General features: G+C 35.9%; 1 protein-coding gene across 4 annotated transcripts in view; it reads left to right on the forward strand.

Annotated features, from left to right (window-relative positions):
• Nucleotides 1-27390, forward strand: part of LRRC4C (leucine rich repeat containing 4C) — a 1189131-nt gene that overhangs the window by 889871 nt on the left and 271870 nt on the right. The window lies entirely within an intron of this gene.

Genomic DNA, 27390 nt, shown 5'->3' on the forward strand with positions numbered 1-27390 from the left:
TACCTTATAGTTGAGAATTCCTGATTGTTATTTATTTAAAGGAACATTACATGTTAATAAGAAAGAGAGAGGCAGAGAAGGAGAGAGGGGAGGAGGGAGAGAGGGAGAGGGAGAGAGAAATTTGTGGCAGCTGAAGACAAGAATAACAGTAATTGGGGCTCTAATTTTTTTAAAAAAGCCCGAAGAAAGGTAGGAATTAATTCCTGTACTGACCTGCCAGTTATAGTCAGAGGCTCTCTTTTGCCATCACTAGAGCACTAAAGGGCTCCTTAATCCTTCAGGAGGACAATGGCACCCACATAAGAGGAGTTCTAGATGGGTTCATCTGACCATGTACATTTTGGCCTTCTTATTACCCACTGTGCCCACTGTAGCATCTAGTGTCGTTCAAAAGGTTGCAGATCATCGTAAATGACTCTTTCACTGTGCTTCAAATTGTACTGTTTTCCCTCAGAAAACTTTTCTAAGACATTGATAATCCTTCACCAACCTTCTCTCCTAGAGCCTTCCTATCCATACACTTTCTTTCCTTCTGAGATTTCTTATCAGTGCCCCCCTACTGCACAGAGATTTTGTGCAAACCCCTCTGATGTGAAAACTGAGAAAAATCTTTCTGGAATCTTTTTGAAGCTTTGATTGATGTAAAGCACAATAAAAGCACAGCTGGAATTGTAGATACCAAGCTCTGCTTTTTAGCTCAGCATCGAAGAGAAGGGGGGACAGTAAGCTTTGTTTGGTCTTGAATGTAAAAGCAGAGGCAAAATGAAGCAGGGTGCCATTTGTAAAAATACTTTGGAACAATAACTGTGCTTTGAAACTAATGAGAATAATGTTTAGATTAATAGCTTAGGTCATATTTCATGTATTATATTTCACATAGGAGAAAAAGAGCAAAAGGAAGAAGTTGGCATACCCTTCAAAAATCTACACACATCACTAATCAAAGGACACCTTTTAATGTTCTTGCAAAAATGCAATAAATGCTAGCTAAAATCTCCTGCGATGCATCCCAATTCTTCTACAAACTTTTTGCCATCATCTTTTAAAATCTGGGCCAAATTACTTTCTCCAAATATCTGTGTAGATGAAATTCTTAAACCTTTTTAAATGGAAAGGGTCATAGAGCACTTTGAGAAACTGAAGAAAACCATATATCCTAATCTTTGGAAATTCACATACTCTTACTCACATACACACACACACACACACACCTGTCTCTCTATATATAAATTTTTAAATTTTATTTCATTTTTTTAAGTAGACTTCATGCTGTGTGTGGAGCCCAACATGGGGCTTGAATTCATGACCCTGAAATCAAGAACCGGATGTTTAACCAACTGAGCCACCGGGCACCCCACTCCATATATTGTTTGAACCTAATTTAAAGAGGTTCACAGATTCATGATGAATCCTTAGTTCAATAAATTCTAGGTTAAATTCATATTCTAAAGCAAGTCAATGTCAAAGCAATTCAAATGTAAATGAAGATAAGTTTTCCTACCTCTTAAGATGGTTTTAATATTAAATAAGTAAAAATGGCTTAAGAGTTCACCACAACTAAATAAATGTTAGTAGTTACTCCTTTATTATTGTTATCCGCATCTGTACTTAATAGTTTTCAAGAATTGGAAGACAGAATTTTGAAGAACAAAGGCACTTTCAGTTTTATGAAATAAAACCACCCAATTTTTTACAAGTATTTAGGACCATTTTTAACAGTTGTTTGCATGTTTTATTTTATGTGAAAAAAACTAATTTGTAAAATTATGTTCCAAATGAGCTTTTTAAATGAGGTTTTTAAAAATATCAACTTACCAGATGTCAACAACTTTACAGTTTTTAAAGGTGTGTTGAGAAAAAAATAAGCTTTTTTATAACATGCTTATCATTATTGAAGAGAAATGTCTTTAATATAAACAAACAAAAAACAACATTCAGGCCATAACCATGCTGTGTAGATAATACAGACAGTAATGAAAATAGTTATAGTTATCTAGTCAATGGGGGAAAAGCAAGCTTTTGAGATCGTGTTTTTTTTTTATTTTATTATGTTATATTAATCACGATACATTACATCATTAGTTTTTGATGTAGTGTTCCATGATTCATTGTTTGCATATAACACCCAGTGCTCCATTCAATATGTGCCCTCTTGTTTTTTTAAAAGATTTTATTTATTTATTTGAGAGAGAGAGAGACAACAAGAGATAGAACATGAATGGGGGGAGAAGGAGAAGTGGGCTCCCTGCTGAGCAGGAAGCCCAACATGGGGCTCGATCCCAGGACCCTGGGATCATGACCTGAGGCCAAGGCAGATGCTTAACCAACTGAGCCACCCAGGCGCCCCAGCTTTTGAGATCTTTAGCTCAAAAATGTTTTACAGTTCTTATTGTTGGAATTTCATATTATTCTTATTAAATAATCATCCTCAATAATAGTAGGGTTGATAAAGAGAGCATCTCTTTTTTTTTAAACTTGATGTATTTATTTTATTTTATTGTTATGTTAATCACCATACACTACATCATTAGGTTTTTTTTACTTTTTTAAAAATTTTTTATTGTTATGTTAATCACCATATATTACATCATTAGTTTTTGATGTAGTGTTCCATGATTCATTGTTTGTGCATAACACCCAGTGCTCCATGCAGAACGTGCCCTCTTTAATACCCATCACCAGGCTAACCCATCCCCCCACCCCCCTCCCCTCTAGAACCCTCAGTTTGTTTCTCAGAGTCCATAGTCTCTCATGGTTCATCTCCCCCTCCGATTTCTCCCCCTTTATTTTTCCCTTCCTGCTATCTTCTTCTTCTTCTTTCTTTTTTTAACATATAATGTATTATTTGTTTCAGAGGTACAGGTCTGCAATTCAACAGTCTCACACAATTCACAGCTCTCTGCAGCTGGTAGACATTCCATGTTGTTAGTCTATGCCATCATGTGATTTTAGGATTTTGCATTTCTGGCTGGGTATTGGACTTACAGAGTTATCAATGTTTTGATGCTGCCTTGTTGGCTTTCATCTCCTGGAATTTCTTTATCTAACTCACTTCAGTACATTTCTTTTTTTTTTTTAAGATTTTATTTATTTATTTATTTGAGAGAGTGAGAATGAGAGAGAGAGAGAGAGAGAGCACATGAGAGGGGGGAGGGTCAGAGGGAGAAGCAGACCCCCTGCTGAGCAGGGATCCTGATGTGGGACTCGATCCCGGGACTCCAGGATCATGACCTGAGCCGAAGGCAGTCGCTTAACCAACTGAGCCACCCAGGCGCCCCTCACTTCAGTACATTTCTTGTAGAATCTTTGTCTATTGCCCAATCAAGATTCAGGTACACTGGCCCACTTCATCCTTCTATAACCTGATTGTCAGCGTCATGTGTCACTATTGTCTGCCTGAGGGTTGGAAAACTGTGATTAAGACCCACTGAGTCCCTGCATCTAGTTCTTCAGGAGCCAAGGCCTTCTGGAGCACTCTCCATCTCCTCCTTCTTTTCTCCACTATTGATCTTCTCATAATTCTGCTGGCAACTGTGGAGACAAGCCCTATGACATAAATAAAATGTGAAATGTCTAGGGTCTCTGGCATTGTTACTCTCTGGCACTGGAACCCACCAGGGCCTTCCCTCTCACTTCTTTCTTTTTCAAGAACACCACTCTATAATTTCTTCATCTCCTGTATTGTAATGGAACTTTCTGGGTGTTTTATAGCAGTTTAATGTCAAAAAATTCTTTGTTGGTGTCATTCTTGATGAATAAATAGTATCACTTTTAACCACTTTCCTGTCTCCAAAATCTCCCTGGCAATGACATTTTTTCTCTGCCATGGTAGCTCCAATGTGAGTCTCCCAGACCACGATTCCCTGTGCTGCTATCCTCGGTACTGGATTTGATATCTGGGCACAGAAGACAGAGATTGACAGTGGGGCAAGGGCTTGGTCTCACCCTAACTGTTGATCATGCACAGCAGCCAAATCTGGATGAGATGGTGACTGGGTCAATGATGGGGATGGCGTGACTTCTCAGAACTTTCTTCTGACTGAACAAAAATCACTCATTACAAACAGGAGGAAGGTGATGTTAAGGGGAATGAAGTTGGGACCCCTGGGTGGTACAGTTGGTTAAGCGTCTGACTCTTGGTTTCACCACAGGTCATGATCTCAGGGTCATGAGATCAAGCCCCACATCCGGTTCCAAGCTCAGTGAGGAGTCTGCTAAAGTTTCTCTCTCTCTCTCTGCCCCTTCCCATGTTGTCTCTTTCTCTCTCAAATAAATAAATAAATATTAAAAAAAGAGGAAGAAAGTTGCCAAGAACAACAAAATGGAAGAGTAGAAAGGTGTTCTTAAAAATCACTTCATCCAAACTCCATTCCAACCATTCTTATTTCATGGAGTTTCAGATGGTTGTATTCACCTGTCCAAGATTACTTGGCTATAAAGTTACAGACTTCCTCTCAAGGTCCCATGCTTTGAGACAAAGGTTATATACAAAACAGAAGTAACTTTAGTTCTCAACTGTAGAAGTCTTTGGTCACAGCAACTGGGAAACCAAAGGAGGCACATTCAGCATCATGCTAAGAACTTTCAAGCTCATTTCAAAGAGGAAACCTTAGTAATCCTGCTGGGTTGACCTGCAGTACTTTTACTCTAAAAAATGCCTTCACATTTGAGACAGTTCTTTCCACTCATTAGAGATTTAAATAAACTGAAGGTAAGTAGCTTGCTTATAGACCATCAACCCCTTGCTTCAAGTCCTTCCTAAAAGGAATAAAAGCTCTTAACACTTATTTAAGCTTAACTACCTTTTCTTCCATTCTCAGATGGATTTTTTGTTGTTGTTACTTTTTCATCTCTGCTGACAGTGCCAAGACCATGGAAAAATACTCTCTGCATATAATGACTGACAGTAAATGACTAGGCTAAGACCTAGGAGTGCTGATCCTGTCATTTATTCAGCTGAATGACTTTATTCAAGTAACTTGTTAGTTAGGGGAAAGGGATTTTCCTCATGAAAATCCAGAGGTACAGAAGCAGGAAATATGTTTCTCATTCTCCAAGTAAGACGTATGGATGCATTTCCCAAGGAAACATTTCCATCAATGTAGCTATTTTGTATAAAGTACTTCCTCTCTAGCTAGATGAGAAATCTTATCATAATTCATAAATTATTTTGTAAAATCATTATATCAGAGATTTGGGAGATCTTGGAGATGAGCTTTTCCAAATTAATTCATTTACAGATTTGGAAACTGAGACTCACTGAGAATGGTTTATTTGTGAAAGTTATATAACATGTTGATATCAAGATATCAAGATTATGAAAACCCTTGTCAGCATGTCAAGCCAACTCATCAATATCACCAACCTTCCATAAGCAGAAAAGGCCCATGGATTAGTGCAGGGAATCTACACCGTCTAATCTAAGCCTGAAAAAATAACATCTTTTGGGCAGGAATATATCAGTAGTTCAGAAACAGTCAATTTTCAGGAGACTTTATATACTCTTCCTGGGGACTGATAGAGCTGGTACCTCTATTGATTTGAAGTTTATTTTTTATAAGGAAGCAATTCTTTGGAATGAAAGTCTTCCTGATTCAGAAAGCAATGTAATATATCTCAGTAAAATTTGACTCATCATAACATATTTATTAGATTTTTTTAAAAAAACAGGTCATCTTTGAGAAAACAATAAGAGTACTATTTAGGTTTATGACAAGTCATTTTGTCTGAGAATTTGTGATTCAACTTCCCTTATAGAAATTAGTGAAGCATTTCTTCCTCTTATTTTCTCAATCCTAGATTTTTTTGGATCTTTCCAGTCTCCTTGCCTTCCTTCTACATTATTATGAATAATAAATTTTATTTATGTGCTCCACAACTCTTTCTTATACATAATCACTTTGTGCTACATACTGCTGTGTTTTTACTTAAATATTGCAGAAGGTGATTGAACATATAAATTCATAGTAGGTTTTACAAACATTCAAATAGAGATCAATTAACCCAGTAGTCAAAAGGAAGTACATCCAAGTATCAGAAAGAAGGAAAAAAATGTGACCAGAAGAATCATAATTGTTATTAGAAGTAGAATGAGATTTGAGTTAGACTACATCAGAAGCAATAATAGGAAGATATTTCAAAAACTAAGAAGTAAAAGCAGGAAATTCAAAACATTTGTTTTGTATGTCATGTTCATTCATTCATTCAAAAAAAAGTATTTATTTGAAAACTGGTATGTACTAGGCACTATTTTTAGTACTCAGGCTACATCATGAGTAAAATCAATAAGATCCCTCTTTTAAGAATCTACCATTGTAGAGCAAGGAGGTAGATAATAAATCACAAATGTAATAAATAAATAAAGTGTACAGTATTGCAGAAAATACATGCTAAAGGGGGAAAATGTGCCACAGTTGCTGCAGACCTAAATGCACCAGGCAGGGTAAGGCTCCTTGAGAAGTTGACATTTGAGCAATGGCTTGATTGGGAAGGAGGGCGACAGCCACGTGGATGTTGAGCAAAAGGGCATCTCAAGTGGAGCAAATTGTCAGTGCAAATTTCTGAAGATGTAAGAACAGAATGCATCCTGGAGGGAAAAAATGGGGTATGCCAAACAGAAAGGAGAAAGTTGTAATAGACAAGATCACTGAAGTAATTGTAGCTCAAATTACAGAGGATGCATCTGACTTATTCTTTTTATCACCAGCACTAAACACAGTATCTGGCATAGAATTAATGCTCATTGCACACTGAAAGAATAACTGAATAAACAAGTGGAAGTTTGAGTAAGATTTCATGGCATTTCCTGTCAGTTAAGTGAGAAGAGTAGGTGGGGTGGAGTGACACCTGCTGCCCAAGATGGCTAATTATCTATCTATCTATCTATCTATCTATCTATCTATCTATCTATCATCTATCTATCCCCTAAATGATGTTGAACTGGCTTTGTTTAAAATACTTCGATGTGAAAGAGAGAGCAGATAATGATTTAGGTCCAGTGTCATACATCATGAGGCAAAATAATTAGTGTCATTATTTCTGATCTGGTTGAGTTATTTCATGCTTATTTCATTTTCCTCTCCACTATTCCCATATGCTCCTCATGTTATCACTTTCTTCCCTTCTATTCTTACCCAGAGATATTTGAGCTTGTGGAACTGAAAATGCGTAGTGGTTCAAGAGTTTGGGGATAACAGCAGCAAGATAGAAAGATCTGCACTGCCTACCACTTAATCCCTATAAAGCTAAGAGCAAGAACATAAGCAAAATTTTCTCCAGCCACCAAAAATATGCCATTGCTTTCTACTAGTCTCAGTGTATCCTTGAAGGAATTTTCAAATTCCCCCTCTGGCCACATACAGTCTGATCATTTTAGGGGTTAATATTGCTGCCGTCAACTTCATGAAGTACCTTCTAGTTCAGATGCTTACAGCATCATGAAAAAGGAAGATAACCCATTGGATTTTACTAGATTTCTTTGGCTCTTAAATAATGATATGGCTTAATACCTCCACTCTGTGTGTGTGCGCGCACACACACACACACACATGCCCACACGGATAGAGGAGACTTCTTCATTTTTCCATTGAATGTAATGTTTATGACCTTGGAAGGAGCTGGAGGTTTTGCGCACTTTGGCAACTATTTCCCTTGATAACATTTGGACTGTCAATGTTATAATCCTTCTGTTCCTACTTCCACCTGCAAGAAAAGCAAAGACCAAAATCTACCTGGAACATCTGTTTTCTAAGATGACTTCTTGGCATTTGTAGTTATTAGATTAATGCTTACTCATTGAAAACACACACACGTGCACACCATATAGAAAAAAAAAATAAAATGTAAAAGCCCCAAACCAAGTTCCCCATTCCTCAGAGGTTATCAGTGTTAGCAGTTTAGAATGAATTCTCTGAAAAATGTCCTATGCTTACTCAAATATAGTATACTTACAATTTTTAAAATATTACATTCAAACCATGCAGTTTGGGCTGCATTTATTTGCTTGAAATCATTCCATGTTGTTGCATATAGATCTTCCTCATTCTTCCTAAAGATTATATAGTATTGCTTGGGTGGATTGCTGTACGATATTTAACTGGTCCTTTTTTGGTGTTCTTTCTACTTTATCGTTATTGTAAATGGTGCAGGAAATTCCTGTACATATACATTTGTACATTGAAATCTATTTGATGATGATTGAAATCTATTGGAAGTGCTTTTAAAAGCACTTCATATTATTTCTTTAAAAATGAACTGTCTAGAAGGAATCTATAAGAAAAGAGCTGCCAAACATCCCTTATTTCATGCAATTCTAAAAATATGGGTACTAACTAGAAGGTGGATCGTGCTTAATTTATTTTTTTCACCTTGGAAAAGAGGCAAATTACAGTAAGCTAAAAGTATTTAAGGTGCTTTAATATGCAAGGAAAAAAACATGAAAATATTATTCCTCTTCATTTTGAAGTTTCGAGCCCTACCTTCATCAGAAGATCTTTGTTAGTTCATGTTCACACAAGTACCAGTCTTGAAAGAAATAGTGAAATACTCTCTCCAGGTTTCTCAGAGCAGTTGTGCCAAATTTTTGTGAAGACCCCTTAAATTTCATGGATCTATGCAAAGATTAATTAAGGTGATTTCCACTCTTCTGTATGGCAGTGATATATCTTACCTTGCCTGGTTTGTAAAGCCCCCCACAATCTGATGTTATTTTGCTAGTCAGTTTTACCAGTGGTTTGCTGATAAATGTTTAACAACTGGCTCCCTTCCCCACTAAAAGAAAATGACAATAAACACTGTGAATATACACATGCATAAGTTTATTATAAATTCTACCAATGTAAAGCATATGCAGCATGAAATTTATAATTATTAACAAAATGTGCAGTATACTTTATTCCAAATAGCTAATTGATTCTCATACAAAGCTCTGATTAATTTTAGCTGAACTCTAGCTTTCATAGCCAATGTTCACCATGCACGTGAACATGGTTCCAACATTTATGTCGGTTAGTATTTTAATTATGTTAACGAGTAAGATAAAAAGGAAATAATGAAACAAAGGTACCGAGGTGATATTACTGAACACAGAGCTGGTACGAGATGTGCTGTAGCACACCGTAGTATAGTATTTCTGCTATATATTACAATAGACAATACAGTAGTAAAATGTATCAAATCCCTTAGGAAGTGATGAGTTTTGAATATGTATTACTTTTTAAAATATAATTTACTTAGTTATAACTTCATATAATTTAATTTTAATCATGGCAGTGTTCAATAGCTGAATCACAAAATCCTTAAAAGTCTGATAATTGAATCTTGTGAGGCTAGGAAAGTGGCTCAGCTCACTACTAGCTCATATCTCATTAATTTGCAAAGGGTAAAATCTACTACATTTAGACCTATCCTTCAATGCCCCCAAGATTGATAGAAAAAAAAAATTAGTTTCCATGAATGCAAAGATTGGATGGAGTTTGAATTTTCAGTGAAATGAATCTAATCAGCTGAACTTTTTTAAAGCAGAAGAAAAGATGACCTACTTTGCATAGATCTTGAGATTCTAGCAAGATTCTCGTATCCAAATGATTATTTTATAGGATAGTCAAGTTGAACTCACTAGTGAAGTGGGACAATATTCCATGGAAAAGTGTGTTGTACCCTCTAACAAGAGACCAACTTTGAACGTGACAGTGTGTTCAGACAAAAAAACAATTCTTTGAGTTTAAAGTTATTTCATATTTTTACATTTTTGTTCCAGGCTCAGGGAAATGTAAAGTAATGAACTCCTCCTTCAAAGAAATAAATATTCAAATAATGAGATCATTATAGGGTCACCTCCCCTTCTTTCATCCTGTGGTAGTTTTAATAACATCTCAGCAACATATCTTTGCTCATTAAACCCTGCTTCTTGTATTTTCAGTCATTTGGGGGGCAAGGAGCTAAGAAGCACCCTTTCTCCTCTCTGTCCTTGGAACACCCCATTTCTTCTTGTGATGATTATATGATATGCATTTTTAACTTCCTTTACTTACTCCCCATTTCATTTCCAAAAAATGTTATACTTCTCTTCAACTAGGACTCCATCAAAGAATAAATTTATACATACCCATACATACCTCTCAAATTTGATGGACAAAAGAAAATTTTACATTCATATAAAGATTAGATGAAGTTTGCATTTTTTTCTTTTTTTCTTTTTTAATTTATTTTTTAAATTTTATTTTATTATGTTATGTTAGTCACCATGCAATACATCATTAGTTTTTGATGTAGTGATCCACAATTCATTGTTTTCATATAACATCCAGTGCTCCATGCAGTACGTGCCCTCCTTAATACCCACCACCAGGCTAACCCATCCCCCCACCCCTCCCCTCTAAAACCCTCAGTTTGTTTCTGAGTCCATAGTCTCTCATGGTTCATCTTCCCCTCTGATTTCCCCCCTTCATTTTTCCCTTCTTTCTCCTAATGTCCTCCATGCTCTTCCTTCTGTTCCACAAATAAGTGAAACCATATGATAATTGACTTTCTCTGCTTGACTTATATTTCACTTAGCATAATCTCCTCCAGTCCCATCCATGTTGATGTAAAAGTTGGGTATTCATCCTTTCTGATGGCTGAGTAATATTCCATTGTATATATGGACCACATCTTCTTTATCCATTCATCTGTTGAAGGGCATCTCGGCCCTTTCCACAGTTTGACTATTGCAGACATTGCTACTATGAACTTTGGGGTGCATATGGCCCTTCTTTTCACTACATCTGTTTCTTTGGGGTAAATACCCAGTAGTGCAATTGCTGGGTCATAGTGTAGCTCTATTTTTAATTTTCTGAGGCACTGTTTTCCAAAGTGGCTGTACCAACTTGCATTCCCACCAACAGTGTAAGAGGGTTCCCCTTTCCCCACAACCTCTCCAATGTTTGTTGTTTCTTGCCATGTCAATTTTTGCCATTCTAACTGGTGTAAGGTGGTATCTCAGTGTGGTTTTGATTTTAATTTCCCTGATGGCTAATGATGATGTACATTTTTTCATGTGTCTGTTAGCCATTTGTATGACTTCTTTGGAGAAGTGTCTCTTCATGTCTCCTGCCCATTTTTTAACTTGATTATTTGTTTTTTGGGTGTAGAGTTTGAGAAGTTCTTTATAGATCTTGGAACCAGCCCTTTATCTGTAGTGTCATTTGCAAATATCTTCTCCCATTCTGTGGGTTGCCTCTTTGTTTTGTTGACTGTTTCCTTTGCTGTGCAGAAGCTTTTTATCTTGATGAAGTCCCAAAATTTCATTTGACAAAATATAGCATCCTTTTCTGATTAAAATTCTTCAGAGTATAGGGATAGAGGGAACATTCCTCAAGTTCATAAAATCCATCTATGAAAAACCCACAGCAAATATCATCCTCAATGGGGAAAAGCTGAGAGCCTTTCCCTTAAGATTAGGAACACGTCAAGGATGACCACTCTCGCCACTATTGTTCAACATAGTACTAGAAGTCCTAGCAACAGCAATCAGACAACAAAAAGAAATAAAAGGTATTCAAATTGGCAAAGAAGAAATCAAACTCTCTCTTTTCACAAACGACATGATACTTTATTTGGAAAACCCAAAAGACTCCACCCCCAAATTACTAGAACTCATACAGCAATTCAGTAATGTGGCAGGATACAAAATCAATGCACAGAAATCAGTTGTTTTCTTATACACTAACAATGCATCTGTAGAAAGAGAAATTAGAGAAATGATTCCATTTACAGTAGCACCAAAAATGATAAGATACCTCAGAATAAACCTAACCAAAGAAGTAAAGGATCTATACTCTAGGAACTGCAGAACGCTCATGAAAGAAATTGAAGAAGACACAAAAAGATGGAAAAACATTCCATGTTCATGAATCAGAAGAATAAACATTGTTAAAATGTCTATGCTACCCAGAGCAATCTATATTTCAATGCCATCCTGATCAAAATTCCATTTTTGGAATTGACATTTTTCAAAGTGCTGGAACAAATGATCCAAAAATCTGTATGGAATCAGAAAAGACCCCGAATCACCAAGAAATGCTGAAAAAGAAAAACAAAGCTGGGAGCATCACATTGCCCAATTTCAAGCTATATTACAAAGCAGTGATCACCAAGACAGCATGGTACTGGCACAGAAGCAGACATATAGACCAATGGAACAGAATAGAGAGCCCAGATAGGTACCCTCAACTCTATGTTCAAATAATCTTTGACAAAGCAGGAAAAAATATGCAAAGGAGAAAAGATGGTCTCTTCAATAAATGGTGCTGGGAAAATTGGACAGCCACTTGCAGAAGAATGAAACTCAACCATTCTCTAACACCATACACAAAGGTGAACTCAAAATGGATGAAAGACCTCAATGTGAGACAGGAATCCATCAAAATCCTAGAGGAGAACATAGGCAGTAACCTCTTGACATCGGCCACAGCAACTTCTTTCAAGATACACCTCCAAAGGCTAGTGAAACAAAAGCTAAAATGAAGTTTGCATTTTTGGTAAAGTGAATCTAATAGGCTGAACTCTTTTAAAGTATAGGGAAAAAATTACCTACTTTGCCTAAATCTTGAAATTCTAGCAAGATTCTTTTATCCAAATGATTGTGTGTGTGTATGTATATATCTATACTATATACCTGTATCTATAAATCTATATCTATCTATCTATCTAGATAGATAGATATAGATAGATAGATAGATGATAGATAGATAGATAGATAGATAGATAGATAGATAGATAGATAGAGTTTGAAAATGCAATGGAAATCAAATTAGCATTAACTAGGCAGAGTTTTATCTTAGAGACCAGGGAGAGTATCCACTCCAGAGCTAGGACAATCACTGAAGCAGTGGGCTTGCTTTGGTGTAATGTGGTCTCACCTCGACGAGAAGGATGACTTTGCAGATACTCCACAGCATTTTGCTTTTTATGTTTTCATTTAATAGTGTGACATCCTATGACAATTATCATTATTTTTGGTCCAATTTTCCCTCTGAAGCAGCTTTGACACAGATCAATGCATCTCAGTGTCATTTTTTATGGAGCTGCAACATCAAAACCTGACAGCTGGAAATTTTAATTGGTCCAGTGACAGAAAATATAATGACTGCTCACAGTGACTTATTTTACCTGACCTTGTGTTTAATTCAAAGGTAAATTTTCATCTCACTATGGAAAGAGAAAGTTGTGGGGTGATGACTGGGGCAGGTGGGCCAGAGAAAAGCCCCTCTTTTGGAAAGAAATTATTATTGGTTTGGGAGCTATTATTGAATTAGAGTTTAAATGCTGGTCTCCAGTAATGGATACCAAGGGTCTCCATGCCTATTTGAACTGCCAACCTTTCTGCTGTGCCTGTCATTACAAATGGCAGCAGACACCGAATGGAGCATGGAAGGTTGCCCATAAGTGACTGGCTGTAGGCCCTATCACAAAGGTCACAAGACAGCTGTCAAACAGACTGGCATTTGATCATTACTGACTTGGTCTGGAGCCCAGTGACATTGACCCAGAGGCAAAAGGTTTCCTATAATACCACCCAAATTGCTCAGTCCTCCTGGTCCTGGAGAGAAAGCTGTTTCTAGAATAAAGACATGAGATTTTTTCCTACTGAGTCCAGCTATGAAACCAAATTTTCAAGGGTCCTATTGACAGTTAAAACTGGTGTATTAAGAAAATATTAAATTCTCAACATCTTTACTTCACCTCGAATGAGGACATGGCATAAAGGAAGAGATAGCATGACAGTGAAAAAAAATGCTGGATTTATTTTGAGAAGACATCTCTGGCCTTTATTTGCAATGCGTACCTAATTCACTAAGAAGTCATGAAAAGTAAAGAGTAGATTGCATATATAAATGCTCACTAACTGCACATCTCCCTTAGAATTGTAACTGATGATAATGAAGACAAGAGTGATGATGGTGATGGTGGTGATGGTGGTAGTGTTAGTGCTGGTAGATTGAATGTTTTTCTTCAACAGACATACTATTAGTGTTTTCTTACAGTATGAAAAGCTATCAAGGACACTGTTGGTCAAGGCTGTAGTACTGAGTATTTAAGAGCATAGACTTTAAAATGTAAACAAATAAAGTAAAATAAAGATCTGTCTTGGAATTCTGCCTCCAACACTCATGAGCTGGCAAGCCACAGTTTCATCTATTAAAAACAAAAACAAAAACAAAAAACCCTACTACAAGGGATTATTGAAAGGATTAAGTGAGATAAGGCACGAGAAGCAGTTAGTACATGTGCTCAACACATAATTAGTACTCAGTACTCAGCCTTTCAGCTTGCTCATGTTCCTTTCAATTCAATAAGGGCTGAGCTAGTGTGTTCCTCAATAACTCATTAACCAGACTGAGGCTAAGGAATGGTTCACTTAGCATGTTTCTCTGCCAGATGTATCTTTTTGTCAGTTCAGGTCTCTCAAGAAGCAAATACCAAAACTAGATTTTCTCAAAATCAAAGTCTTTGAAAGCAAACGGAGACAGAGTTGAGAGAAGGGCTGGAGGAACCATTAGGTCAGGGTGCACCTCTGACCCCAAGGGAAGGAGAGAGGGAAGGGAGGTTGGGCGCAGGCATCCTAGATCACTGTGCAGACTAAGGAAGCCTCAGTGAGACCATGAGGGAGTCCTCAAGACAGAGTAATTGGTAAAGGCACAAACCTTGTTTTGTGCAGGAAGTTTTGTCTGTGCTCTTTCACCAAGGGAAAGTCAAAGTGAAGAAAGTAGTCAAATGAGCTACATGTTGGAATTTATTCGGACGGGTGCTGGCGTTAGTACTCTGCATTACAGCAGCACTGGCTCAGCTTGATACCAAAGTCATGATTCAAAGTGGAAATAGATTTGGTTTTTACCACTTTTGAGTAGCAGCTAAACTCTAACCCATGATTTACTATCCTGAGGTCTTTCTGTTTCTGGAAATGGAGATCATTGTCCATTTCTTCATTTTAGCAGGAGGCTTTTTGTGGGCCTATGGTACAATTCTCAGAAAGGCTTGCTAAAAGAATGAATGAATGAATGAATGAATGAAAGGAAGGAAGGAGCTGGTTGGAGGAATATTTGGTGCCTCAGAATTGTTTTGTGTTTCCTCTCTGTTATAAAAGAGAAACTATGAAAAAAAGAAAAGAAAAAGAGAAACTATGCATTGAGTTCTATTATTGCCAAACAATTCACAGAATAGTCAGATTATAATATGTGAGATCTGGAAAGAACCCCATACTACCTGCTCCATTCCACTGAAATGGCTGAGACCTGTAGGGAAGTGACTTGCTCAAGGCTGTAGAGCTAGTAAAGGCAAAGTCTGTACCCACCTTTCTGTCTTTTCTCTTTCAACTGACTATGTTGCTTTCCTTTTTCACTTGTTATAATTCATTTGAAAAGAAACATTACTAGTTCTCAACATATACAGAAATCCCAATCAAATACTCCAATAGTCCCGAATCTGTTTGAAGTCTTGAAGACACAGTGAATTTGCCATTCATTCATTCATTTAACAAATATTGAGAGCTTATTATGTGGCAGGCATTGGTCTAGGTGCTAAGAATATAAAAGCACAAAAACAGGTCAAGTCTATTCCCTCCTGGGGCTTACATTCTAGTCTATATTCAGATAGAATGTTTTATCTATGACTCTGTCAGTCACTGGCCGTATGACATGGGACAAATTTCTTAATCCATCTGAGCCCCATATTTCCTTGTCTGAATAACAAAGCCAGGAATTTCCACTTTGCTTTGTTGTTGGAGGACCAAAAAGGTAATGTCATCAAGTCCCTTGGCGGAGTGCCAGGCATATAATAATACTGTGATATAGGATGGCTTTTATTATAATCAATTCTGGGTATTCCAGTTGTCCTCATTTCAGCCCTATCACTTTTCTTCAGCAGGGTACAAATGTGAGCTCTGCCCAGTGCCATCCCTTCCGTACTTACTAAGCTCCAACCACGCTGAGTTTATGGCTGTTCCACAAACACTTCTGGCTCCTTCTTCCTTCAGCGTCTTTGTATGGGACCTTCTGCCTGGAACATCCAACCCTTCCTCACCCACCCTGGCCTCCTACTGCCTTTTTTATCTACCTCACTCCTACTCATCTTTCTCTCAGCAATTACCACTTGGCAAGAAGTCTTTCCTTAACTTCCCAGGCTCAGTTAGATCTTCAATATACACTCTTACAGCAGAGCCATTCACAGGATTTGCAGAGTTCAGCACAGAATGAAAGTGTGGAACCCCTTGTTCAAAGAGCCAAACGAAAGTATTGTTAAAGGTATTAGATTATAAAGGTTTTCCCTTTTCCTTCCACCTCTCTTGACTTGTCATGGTCTTTTTTATTTGTTAATGTTCTAAGGAAAGAAAAATTAATTTTTAATTTATTAGCATTCATTTTATAAATTGTCAAATTATAACATAAACATTTTAATTATTATCATTTGACATTCATCTCTGTCTTGCACAATGCCAGCTTTAATTGCAAATGTGGATTTAAGACATATGCAAAAATAGGCATTACACAATTCCTGCTTTGTAGCCCATACATGTATATATATTCCCTTCCTCGAGGAACAATGGAAATATTATACACAACCAATTTAGATGTTTGTATTTTACTTCTTGACGTGCACACATTTTACTAACATTCTCTACTTTTATTTTATTTTATTTTTTTAAAGATTTTGTTTATTTGACAGAGAGAGACACAGCAAGAGAGGGAACACAAGCAGGGGGAGTGGGAGAGGGAGAAGCAGGCTTCCCACGGAGTAGGGAGCCCGAGTGCTCCATCCCAGGACCCCGGGATCATGACCTGAGGGGAAAGCAGACGCTTAACGACTGAGCCACCCAGGCGCTCCAACAGTCTCTACTTTTAGCTTACTGATGGATAAAGAATGACTGAAAAAGAAAGAAACCATGGGTCACCCTATCTTACCCTTTTCTTCAATGTCGTCATATTCAGCATAAGTGGTTGGCTGATACAGGGAAGTCACATGAGTAAGAAAGGATCTGATAGGTTTTCTTGGTCATTCATGTTTCTTTCAATAACATTAGCCTCTTTCTGCATTCACAATGAGCTCTGGTTAGAACAGAAATTGTTGCCTCTAGGGGCTGTCAGACATAGATGTAAAATACTCATCTTATATCCTGTAAGTATCACTGAACTCCTATATATCATAGGCCAGCCAGAATGCTGCACTACATGTGAACGGGGCAGAAAGAGGTGGTGGACACTCATATTGCACTGTCTTCTCTGCTCATCTGCGTGTTACATTATACCACTGGACCTAATTGTAATACACAATTTCAAACATAAAATCATTAAGAATTTCAAGATAGCAATGGGAGAGCATTAAGCCAAATCTGCAGCCTTGGTTTGCAAGAGCTCTCATGAGACTCCCCAGATCCTGTGCCTGTGAAGCTGGCTCTGCTAATAGCATCCTGTGCTTTTTCATTGAACTCCTTATAACAGTTGTAATAATAGATTTATGAAATTGTTTGTTTAACATATGCCTCTGTGGCTAAGCTACAAATTGCATGACGGTAGTGATTTTACATTCCTTAATCACCCTTCCTTGGGAAGTATCTTTGAGTATATGAATAGACAGATGGATGGGATCTGTGGATGGGAAGGCCAGGAACCTGAAATCTTCTTAAAGTTTCAAGGAATGCCTTGAAATTAATGACAGGAGTTAAAATTAGTGTCTATAATTAGAATTCATAGGTATGTTTCATAGCTATCTATTCCCCTCCTCTTTGGGGTTATGTTTCACTTTCTAATTCTGTATGCTCTGCTTGATCAAATCTTAGTCATAAAAAGAATCAATGATACTGACACTTATTCTAAGAGAAGACTTCTTCCTATATGTAAGTGTGTTTGTTTTAATGAATACGCTACTCACATGCATAAAGAAGGAAGCTGTCTGTTTCATTAATAATAGATTTTCACATTGTTCAAGTTCCAAAAGGGAATGTTTCTTCTATTTTTACAGGTCCTATTTTATTAGCCACACAAAGTGAAATAACAGTTCATTTAACTATGTCAAAACCAATAGAGACTCACTGCTATTTGCTTTCTTTTGTATAAATTTTAATGCATTTTTAATTCCACCCCACTGGTTGGTAAACCAAGCATTATGGTTACCACTGCCCTATAATGCATTTCAGTCATTTCTAATAAACCCACACTTTAAGATGGCTTATCATTATCTCTATAAGCTACTGGAAATGGATTCTCTCCTTGAACTGCTGGTTCCTGCTGCACTCTAGCTAATGAAAGTAGATTTGGAAACACTATTCAAGTAAACAAAACTGCTGAGATTTTTTTTAAGGCAAATATAATGTTCAGCAGAATCTGTAATCTCACTTTCTGACCTTCTTTGCAAATGTTACTCATTTAAATGACAATCCTCTAGTCTCCAGTGACTGTGCTTCCTTTCTTTTACAACATGATTTCAAAAGGATCCATCTAAGTCTAGAATTTACATAAATTTTAAATAGAGAAGGATATGTTTAAGCACAAGTACATTTTCATTCATTTTTAGCCATAAAAGAATAGGCAGTATATACAAATGTTGGTACATAATCATCTATATAAAGTTATGTGAATGAATAAATTTATGTCAAGTATTCATATATTAGAGAAATTAATACAGAATGCTAAGAAATGTATATAGTTCTTAAATTTCACATAATACAATCATTCATAATTTAAAGGAATAGATAATGACCTTGGAGTTGTGAAGAGTGGATTTTGGTCAATACCTCTGCCACTGGTATGATCTGATACTGATTCAGAAGTATTTTGGGCATATTATATCCAGAAGGTAGTGATAGACAAAGCTAAACATAATTTCTGTCCTCAGGAAACTTAGATTCAGGGTAAGTGACTTGAGCAAGTCACTTTTCGATCCCAAGTCCTTCTGGCTTTAAAACATTTATTTATTTATTTGTGTCCTCTTCAGTTTCTTCCATAAGTGTTCTTTAGTTTTCAGAGTATAGATCTTTTACCTCTTTAGTTAGGTTTATTCCTAGATATCTTGTTTTTGGTGCAATTACAAATTGGATCGGTTCCTTGATTTCTTTTACTGCTGTTTCATTATTGGTGTATAGAAATGCAAAAGATTCCTGCACATTGATTTTATATCCTGCAACTTTGCTGAATTCATGTATTACTTCTGGCAATTTTTTGGTGGAGTCTTCGGGATTTTCTACATGGAGTATAATATCATCTGCAAATAGTGAAAGTTTGACTTCTTCCTTGCTGATTTAGATGCCTCTTATTTTTTTGTTGTCTGATTGCTGAGAACAGTATGGACGTTCCTCAAAAAACTAAAAATAGAACAGTTGCACTACCTGGTATTTACCCAAAGGATACAGAAATACAAATTCGAAGGGGAACCAGCACCTGATATTTATGGCAGCATTATCAACAATAGCCAAGCTATGGAGAGAGCCCAAATGTCCCTTGACTGATGAATGGATAAAGAAGATATGATATATATATATAATGGAATTTTACTCTGCCATCAAAAAGAATGCAATCTTGCCATTTGCAATGACATGGATAGAACTAGAATATATTATGCTAAGTGAAATAAGTCAATCAGAGAAAGATAAATGTCATTTTATTTCATTTGTATGTGGAATTTAAGAAACAAAACAAATGGGCATATTGGTGTGGGGAGAAAGGAGAGACAGGAACAAACCATAAGGGACTCTTAATGATAGAGAAACTGAGGGTTGATGGAAGGAGGTGGGTCGGGGATGGGCATTACAGAGGGCACCTGTTGTGATGAGCACTGGGTGTTATATGCAAGTGATGAATCAATGAATTCTACTCCTGAAACCAACATTGCACTGTATGCCTTTTTTTTATTATGTTCAATTAGCCAACATATAGTACATCATTAGTTTTTGATGTAGTGTTCAACAATTCATTAGTTGTGTATGTTAACTAAAACTTAAGTAAAAATTTTTAAAAACCCAATTACCTAAGTGTTACAAAGAGGCACAAAAATAGATTTTATATAACTCCCAATTTTAAGGAGCATACATTCTATACATGAATAACTATGACAATAGAATACATGAAGCACCACAGAAAGATTTAGTTAACTTGCCATAGGAATGACAAATGAAAAGAGTTTCCAGCCAACAAAATCAAAGTTCCCTTGAGCAAATAATGTTTGAATTGGGTCTTGGGGGATGCAAAAGATTTTAAGTGTTGAAGCTGAAGGAAAGGTGGGAATTATAAGCAGAGAAGGTGGAAGACCAGAGGAGGGCACTACCCAAGCAGGTATATAATATGGGCTTCTGTGGCCTAGTGTAGTGTGTGTGAATGTTTGGCATATGCTCTCCTCTTTTCCTTTAATGGCCTGCTCTAGTAAAATCCTTATTTATGAGGAGGTCCAGTCCAAATGTTGCCTTCTTTGCCTCTTACTCAAATGCCTTTTCAAAAGAACCAATCACTTCCTGCTATATGCCACAGCATGGTACTTGATATGCTATAATATGGTTATTTATTTATGATTCCATTAGTCTTACCAGAATTCAAATTCCTTCCAGGTAAAGACTATGCCTGGTTTCTTAATCCCCTCCATTGTATAGATGGGTTCTGGCTAAACAGATGTTGAATTGAATTCATTTGGAATCATGAGAAATCATGATTGCAAAAATAGATTGGAACCAGATACCCAGGGTCTTGAATGCCATGTTTAGAAACTTAAAACCACTGAAGCTTTTTCCCCTGAATATAATAGTGGTAACTAATTATTTTTGTTCTGGGCCCTATTTTACATGCTGCGCACATTTTATATAGTCTTCAGAACAACCTAATGGCAAAAGCAATGCTGTCATTCCCGTGTAAGCTAAAAGAAACCAAGGCCTACTGTTTTAGGGACTGGCCCAGAGTCAGAGTGAGTCAGTGGTGGGGCCAGAATTTGAACCCTGGGAATGTGACTCCAGGAAAAATCCTCTTAACTACTATGTAGAACTGCACTTCACGTAAAGGAATTTTGCAGAAATATTCAAGGTGAATCAGAAGGAAAAGGCCTGAATCCAGGCCTTCAGCTTGGAGGCAATTGCAACAGAAAAGACAAAATGAGTGCCTTTATCACGGTAAAGGAGGTGAAAATGGAAAAGGGGTTTATATTTGTTGTTCATCCAGAATTGAAAGGGTTGATAAATTATTCCATGTGGGGAGGAGAGAAATGAAAGATTATGAGATTTTTTTGAGGCCATGTAACTGAAAGGAACACTCATTCACCAAAAAATGGAAAACCAGGAAAGAAGCAAAGTTCAACAGAGGAGATGATAACTCTCTGATCAATAATGCAATTTATTTATTATTTATAAGTTACACAAATCTGAATGTGGCCTCTTTTTATGATTCCTACTCCTCAGGAAAGGCAAAATTGATAATACAGTTTATTATGTGCCATTGTTGTCATGTGTATTCCGGCTCTGCAGAGATATTTTTTCAAGACACAATTATGACTTATTTTGGAAAATAGGCAGCATATATAAAAATTGTTTTTGTTAGAGGCTTAGGAGGAGAGCTAGAATTTTCACAGAAATATGCTTTAAAAGTGGACAAACCATCATAGCAAAAATAAGGATTTTTACTAATGGCTCCTCAGTGGGTAACCAAAAAAAAATAGTATTTTATTGGAGAAAATCAGTATTCTTCTATATTTGTAACTTTGAGAAAGTTACTCAACCTCAATAAGTTTGTTCTCTGACCTGTAAAATGGCAACAATATTGGGAATAATCTCATGGGATTGTTGTGAGTATCAAATGAGATACCACATATGAAATCTCTGCACAGAGTGTGTCGTATAGTAAGCCCGTGAAAATATTAGCTGCCATTGTTGTATTAATACTGTATGTTTTTATTTTCACTGAATTTCCTGACAGTCTGTGCCTCACTGGAGAAATTAGGAGAATACCTGTTATTTATTGAGAGATAACATATAGCTATTCTTTGACAAACATAATTACAATAATCTTAAACTATTATTTCTTAGAACCTGCAGAAGTTAACATTTGTTTTATCTTATGGTTTGAGATGGAAAAAAATAGGAACTGATTTGGACACATTTTATATTCAGGATTTATATTCCATACTATCCATTTAGCGATTTGGCTTTGATGTAAAAACAGCAAGAGAGAATAAGGTAATATATTTTTAAATTTTTTTTATTTAAATTCAATTTAGTTAACATATAGTGTAGTTTTAGTTTCAGGGGTAGAATTAGTGATTCATCAGTTGCATATAACACCCAGTGCTCATTACATCAAGTGCCCTCCTTAATGCTCATCATCCAGTTACCCCAATCCAGCAACCCACACTAAGAGTCTCTTATGGTTTGCTTCCCTCTCTGTTTTCATCTTATTTTATTTTTCCCTCCCTTCCCCTATGTTCATCTGTTTTGTTTCTTAAATTCCATATATGAATGAAATCAGATGGTAATATTTTTTTAAAAAAAAGAATGAAATGTATTCTAGAACAGTGGATCTTCAACATGCTCCAATACTAAAACACGTGGAAATGTATTGTTATTACCCGAAACAACCAAATGGAATATTTTAATGACATATATTTTTGGTGTGTTTAATTCCATCTTAAAATCTGGGAACAATTTTACTACATTAAAACATTATTGTGCAAATTAAAAATACTATAAAATCACAGTTCTGTGAACACAAGTCCACAAAAAATAAAAGTGCTTGAACTAAGTATGCATGGGTGAATTTTTCTGAGTTCTTCCAGTCACAAGTTTCCTACACATTTTATTATCGTTTAACAATCAAGATGTTTAACAATAAAAATTCAGAAAAATATATAGTGAAATAATGTAAACTTATGTCAACATTATCAACCAATTTTTCTTTTTTTTGGCCCCTTCAAAATGGGAATGTGGATACTGTTTTTTGTAGCTAGAGAACACAGTCCTATTTGTCAACCACCAGTGTTCCATGTGAGCATAGATTCTGAGTCACCACACAGAAGTAAGGAAAGGAGAAGCCTTACTTAAGTGTAAGACAGGTTTATGTGGCTTTAATTGCAGTACTTTAAAAAAAAGACATAGAGGTGATATTTCCCATGCGTATAATAAGAATCAACAGTGCGATGTAGCTGCCAAAAAAGCAAATTGGACTACATTAACAGATTATCTCTAGATAACAAAATTAACTCTAGAACAAAGATGACATTTCTTCCTACTTTGCAGTAGAGAGGCAACACTTAGATTGTTGGATTCAGTTCAGAATTTAGAACTTTAACTTGGGTAAAAATAAACAAGTGTGCTTTCAGGATTTTGAACAACCCCACAAAGAAGTTCCTCCTTTCTACACCTTAATAACTGAAACCCCCAACCCTAGCAAGCCACCCTTGACCCAGACCTTCATTTTTCAGGAAAGAAAGGCAGGGGGAATTGAAGAGAATAGGGCAGAAAACCTGAACTCAATCAAATGTGAACATATTATTTAGTTGCTGGAAATCTGACTGAATATGTGAAGACCTGTTATTTAGATCCGTAGTGCTCCATGGTAGCTACTGGCCACAGGTGGTTATTAAGCATGTGAAATATGACTGGTCTGAATTGAGAGGAGCTATAAATATAAAATACACACTCCACTTTGAAGAGTTAGTGTGATAAAAGTGTAATATATTGCATTTATAATTTTTATATTGATTACATATTGAGATGATAATGTTTGAGATATTTTGACTTAAAATATATTATTAAAATTAATTTTATCTGTTTCTTTTTATGGTTTTTTAATGGCGCTACTAAAAATTTTTTAAATACATATGTGCCTCACCTTATATTTATATTGGACATTTTTCTAGAGTAGGGATCAGTGAATTTGTTTTATAAAGAGCTAATATTAAGTATTTTAAACTTTATCTCTGTTACAAATCAACCCTGTCATCATAGTGCAATAGTAATCATAGGCAATATGTAAACAAATGTATGAGGCTGTGTCTCAATAAAACTTTATTTATGGGTACTGAAATTTAAATACCACGTATTTTCATGTGCACAAAATATTATTTTTATTTTGATTTGTTTCTGACAATTTAAAAATGTAAAAGCTATTTTTTGGCATATAAAAACAGGCTGCTTGCGGGCCTTAGTCTGCCAACTACTGTTCTAAACCTTACTCTACATTTATTACCTTTACTCGCTAGTCAAATTACTTAATCTATATCCTCATCAAAAATTGTAATATTTATAGCTTAATTTTAGAGTCTTCCCCACACTTGGAGTTTCAAGTGAGGTAGCATGTAAATAACTTTACAACTTGATAAAATGAAAAGATAAAATTGGCCAAGAATAAAATAGACTGTTTCTAAAAGTAGTAAATTTCCTAATACTAGTGGTGTTTAAACATAAGGAAATTTCTAGAAAAGGATTTTGTAGCAAAATTAATCTCTAGATGTATGATTTAATTAAATGTGTGATAATTCCTTTCCAAACCCAAAACATGTTTTTGTTTTGTTATATGTTAATTCAATTTTAGTTGAAATGTGGGTGAAAACTCAACAAAGGATCTCCGGGGGGGGGGAATATCTCAGAGTTTAGGTTCTGACTTCCATCATAGAAATAATTTATTTTATTGAAAATTATTTCATCAAAGGGCTTTGGTAGAAATCTCAAATCTTATTGATTGCATTTCTTTCCATTTGGTAGTAGAATATGGTAAGGTTTTAACACAAGAAAATAAGGTTATGGGAAATAGATTGGTATAATTCTTTTTTATCTACCAATGAAGTATTAGTGAATTATTGCAATTTACCTGAACACATAGTCAATGAATGGAAATAAGTTGATAATTAATATTTTAAGCTGTACATTTAGTAAATACCACCACCCTAATATTTTTATCCTCTTTGCCAATGCCTTTCATTTTCTTCAGCTGAGTTATAACTATAGAATATGTGATGCAATTACCCTGAGTTTACATTTCTTTGGTTAATAAATTGGTCTCAATCACTAATGGATTTTTTATACTGATTGAATTCCTATGTTGAATTGGTTTAATTTGCCCGACCATATTTCAAGGTTAAATACAAAAGTATGTCCAACTATTAATTTTGTGTTGCTGTTGTTGGTTTGAATGATTTAGGTAGTTGAAGTTAGAACAGGAGATTAAATTAATTTCTGCCTTTGCCTTAGTCCAGACTTTCTCTGTGTATAATGTATCTATGACATTTGTCCTCATTCTGAGAGAAAATGAGGAAAACTCATCAGAATGAATAACCAGTCTTCATTAGACTGATGATTTTCAAGGAGATTTCCTTTGATTCCATACAGTGAAACATTACCTTCCTGAAGAATGAGTTCAGCAATGAGGAATCCAAAACTAAATGCACACCAACTAAATTTAATCAAGTCATCTATGTCAAGGGCAAAAAGGAGAAAAATAGAGAGTATATTCTATCTGCTGACAAAGAAATCAACATGTATCAGCTACAGTTTTGCTCCATATTTGAGAAGCAGATATTTTCAGTAGATGCTCTGCTTTCCCAGATCCACATGAACTGCTCATTTACAATTTTGTTCGGGAGGCTAGAAGAAACGGGGTAGTTTTTAATTTTTAGATTATAAAACCCAATCCTATGCAAATGTCCTTTGAGATTAGACCATAAGACTCTCTCATAGTCTCTCCAGAGAGTGAAATTTCAGTTGCAAAACAAGCCTAATCTTTAAAGCTTTTTGAAAACTTATGTGGAAAGCAGGACAAATAAGCCTTTTCAAAGAAGCACGAAGGGAATCTATGTAGCCACATCCATCATCCTCAGTGTATCTCTTATTACACAAAAATTCATCTCAGAGAGAAGGAGGAGCAGCTCATATTGATTTTCTTCATCTCTCTGGGGCTACAACTTCAAAATTGGCCAATTACAGTATTTCATATTTCCTTGTTGCTAGCCTGGGCATACAATGCTCCTAATTAGTAGACAGAAGTATATTTTATCCAGTTCATATTTATATTCTGGTTGTATGTAAGTCAAAAGTAGAAGTAATCTTTTGTCTCCAATGCCTAATATTTTAAAAAAAATATTTTGTTATATTGTACTTTGTGCTTATAAAAGTAACATATGCACATTCTAGAGACTTTGGAAAACTTTGAAATAAAGAAAGTAAAAAAAATCCCTTATAACTCTACTACCCAGATATGTACATATTCCTTATGACTTCCCACAACCATTTATTTTTAAATATATTTCCTTATAATCTTTTTGCTATATGTTTGCATTAATTTATTCAATTAATTTGTATAATGCCCTGTCCATACCAGGTATTATGCTATCATTTGTTATGATATATGATGGTGAATGAGACATTGTTTTTACATTCACAGAATTTATTATTTAGTCAGGGAGACAAACAAACTAATCCAAAATAACATGATTGTTGCTTTAATAGAATGAGTCAGAATATGAGAGTCACACTTGAGAGGAAAAAAGAGCCCAGACTTGGGGACGGCAGAGAAGTCTTAATAGAAAAAATACTATCTAAGCTTAGGCCTACGATTGGGTAGAATTTAGTTAGAAGAAGAAGGTAAAAGCATTGACCCAGAGGAAAAGGTCAGGTAAAAGTTCTTGTAGATGCTCTAGGAACAAAACAGCAGATGATTATGGCTTCAGAGGGTGAAGAGGAGATTTGAAAAAAGTGGGACCAAGAGAGTAACAGGAGGCATACTCCAGCAATCCATAAAAGTAATATACATTAATTAGACTCCAAGATAAGAAATCTAAAAAGAGACCTTATATACAGTTTCTCAAATAAGATGGAAGTTTATTTCTTATGTATATAACCATATAGAGAAAAATGAGTGGTATAGTGTGGATAGGCAGCTCTGTTCTACCAGATCATCTAAAGACCTAAGTTCCCTTTTTCTTGTGACTCCACCCCATTCCCTAGGGTGAGGTCCACATTATCATGGGATCCAAGTTAGCTTACCTGCACTGTATCTAGTTCCCACCCTCCAGGAAGAAGCGAGGAAGTAGACAACACACAATTTCCTTCTAAAGAACTGACATAAAATTGTATACATTCCATTGTTGAGGACCTGGTTACATGAGCACCTTGGACATGTTATCTCCAACTGGGAGGGCCGAAGGCCTGATAACTTAAATTTTGGAAGGGAGATTCTGCACTAAAAAGAAAAACAGGAGAGTATTTGCCTCACCAACATATAAAGCCCAATTTGTGTTTTAAGGATAATAGAAGGCCATTGAAAATATTAAACAAGAGAGTATCATAAAACATGCCCTTGGCTACAGAGTGGAAGATGAATTTGGGTACTAACAGAGGTATAGAGAGCACTACCAGATGGGAGGGTGGAGGGTGTGTGATGAAAGAAATTCAGG

Source organism: Callorhinus ursinus, unplaced genomic scaffold, assembly GCF_003265705.2.
Source record: "Callorhinus ursinus isolate GAN/ISIS: 27379988/994484 unplaced genomic scaffold, GSC_fseal_2.0 scaffold21, whole genome shotgun sequence".
In the NCBI taxonomy this organism is placed as follows: domain Eukaryota; kingdom Metazoa; phylum Chordata; class Mammalia; order Carnivora; family Otariidae; genus Callorhinus; species Callorhinus ursinus.